This window comes from Engraulis encrasicolus, chromosome 1, assembly GCF_034702125.1.
Source record: "Engraulis encrasicolus isolate BLACKSEA-1 chromosome 1, IST_EnEncr_1.0, whole genome shotgun sequence".
In the NCBI taxonomy this organism is placed as follows: domain Eukaryota; kingdom Metazoa; phylum Chordata; class Actinopteri; order Clupeiformes; family Engraulidae; genus Engraulis; species Engraulis encrasicolus.
This window is the reverse complement of record NC_085857.1, coordinates 44,432,390-44,434,889: the sequence shown is the minus strand read 5'-3', so window position 1 is coordinate 44,434,889 and position 2,500 is coordinate 44,432,390. Positions and strand designations below refer to the sequence as shown.

Below are 2,500 nucleotides of genomic sequence, written 5' to 3'. Positions count from 1 at the left end.
GGGAAGTGTGTCGTGTGTATTTGTGTGTGTGTGTGTGTGTGTGTGTGTGTATGTGTGTGTGTGTGTGTGTGTGTGTGCACAGCACGCGTGTGTGTATTTGTGATGTCGAGAGATATTAGTCAGACAGACAACAGGATATTCCCTCCACCCCTCCACTTGTTTTGTGCTGTCATCTTTGTGTGTGTGTGCGTGTGTGTGCCCGCGCGTGTGTGTGCAGGTGGGTACAGTCGATAGAGTAGGTGGAGGCAGTTAAAATTGGGTTCATTTCAAATTTTGAGGGACCCTTTCAGGTGACATTGTCCTGGGCTCTGCCGAAGCTGTCATCAATCACCACTCCCCCCCCCCCTCTCTCTCTGTAGCGCGTTAACGTCGGTGAATATCACAGTCGCTCTTGCGTAACACAGCCATAAAGGTAGGCTATAACAGCCGCTTAACCTCCACCTCTTGCAGGCAGTGCGGGCCCCACGTGTGCTTCTATAAAAAAAAACAGCTGGCAACCGAGAGAGCCGTGCAGCCTACGTAGTAGGCGGAGTGTATCAAGCCGACACACGTTTCCAACGGGCCAAGACAAACATGCAGCCAACTCAGCTGCCTGGCTGCCAAGTCAAAGTGGAGTGAATGCACTTTCCTCACCATAGACATATAGTCTGCTACATAATAAGTCTATGCTCCTCCTCACAGCCTCTGTTGTGTCGCGTCCGTTGGCGCTGCACTGCACAAGGTGAGCGGGCAGTCAGAGGTACCTTGGCGGGAGCGGGAGGAGGTGGTGGTGGAGGAGAGTAGGGCACTGACTTGCCCGCGGGGTCTGAGCGAGAGCTTGCGGAATCCGTGGAATTCCGTCGAGAGGGCGCAGGAGCAAGGCACGACAGCTCACCAAGTCAGCGCCCGTGACTGACTCCAACGGTTAGTGAAGGAAGGAGGGCTCGTACCGTTCGCAATCGCCTCGCGCAGGAAAGGGAGTGGAATAATAGGGAATCCAGGAAACGTGTGAGGACCCGTCAAGAAAGTGTGCTGACTGAGTACACGGAGAGGTGGAGTGTTTCAGGAAAGACAGTCCGGATACATCTGATGTGTTTTAAATGTCTGGTGTCGGGGGCTGCCAGGCCGGTGGGTTTTTTCCTTCTTTCTGGCCACTGAAACACAATTGAGCGCGGGCTGACTGGACATGCAGGGCACCTGAGCAACAAGTGCAGAGGTAAGGCAATGAGCCAGTTACTTTTTATATGGAAAGCTTTTCGCAAACTGTCAAACGTTCAATAGTTTTTGCATATCAACTCAGCCTATGGTGTTGTATTGTGTGTGCGTAAATGCTGGACGGTGCAACTGTAACATAATCTCTCTCTGCTCCAATGGGCGAGATTTCAGTTCAGACGTCTCAGTTTTCATGTGGTCCCATTTTTTTTTCTAAACGACCAAGGCAAGGCCATTTCATTCTAAGCCAAATAGAGGGCTATCATCTTACTTCACGCTCACACGTTCCCAAACTTTAAAGGCGTCTCCTTGAATTTGCCAGTCTTCAGAACTTCTCGATTTTTGAGGACACTTGCCTCAACCTTGCTGTTGGCAAATAATTTACCCGAGTTGCAGACTATAGGTCACGCAAACATTATGTAATGACACTTCGTGAGTCTATACCCGTTATTCCACCTAGAATTGCACGTGTTAAATTAACTGAAGCAACGAAAGACAGTTGCGCACACACGACGGCATGTCAAAATAGCCCATTGTTTACATCATCGAATAGAAGTTGCATTACTAGTATTGTCTAGACTCTAGTTAGTAGCTGGTTTCCCTGTCCAACCAGATTGCTATGCATGAAGTAAAAAGCTGTCTGTCCCATTTACAGTTTGGAGATAATGCAGAAACATAATGGGCGTGATTTGATTGGCCTAGGCCTACATCAGGTCTGATAATATCTAAAAATGTTGCATGCATTGAATGGAAAGGTCTTGGCAGCTTGCCCGTATAAAGTTCGACTTTTTTCGGGAGGGGAACATATGTGAAAACATTTGTCATGGACTGTCCGAACGTAGTGGCGATTCCCATGGCCCGGGTCAGGAAGAAATAAATGCGTTACCAAGGCGACATCTCCCACCAGTCTCCCACGCGCCTCCCGCCAAAGCGTCTGATACAGGACGCAGAAGAGGGTGCACGACACAATGGGAAGGAAAGGGCTATTAAAAGACACTCAGTAAGAGGAAAGCATGGAGCCATTGGCTGCCGGTTTTTTATCTTGTTGTACACGCACAACATGCTGCGCCTGCCAAGTTTTGGCCTCGTAGGTTATAGGCTACATGTTTGCAAGGCAAGGGAGTCCCCACGGAGCGTTTCGAAACCTCTCTCTCTCTCTCTCTCTCTCTCTCTCTCTCTCTCTCTCTCTCTCTCACACACACACACACACACACACGATGGTGATTAATGGACATATGACTAATCGTTCGTTCTGATACTGTATATGGCAACAAATAACGCAGCGAAGTCGCCCTAGCCCGAGTTGCGA

At 49.3% G+C, this 2,500-nt stretch overlaps 1 protein-coding gene across 2 annotated transcripts in view; it reads left to right on the top strand.

The window, feature by feature from the left end:
* sh2d3a (SH2 domain containing 3A) overlaps positions 1–2,500 on the top strand; it is a 40,745-nt gene that overhangs the window by 15,139 nt on the left and 23,106 nt on the right. The window contains exon 1 of one of the 2 annotated variants that reach the window (XM_063203385.1): positions 534–1,195. The exons of the other annotated variant lie outside the window; for it this stretch is intronic. The gene's annotated coding sequence lies outside the window, so the exon portion shown is untranslated. Of the gene's footprint in view, positions 1–533; positions 1,196–2,500 lie in introns of those variants that run through there. 2 annotated transcript variants of the gene reach the window in all.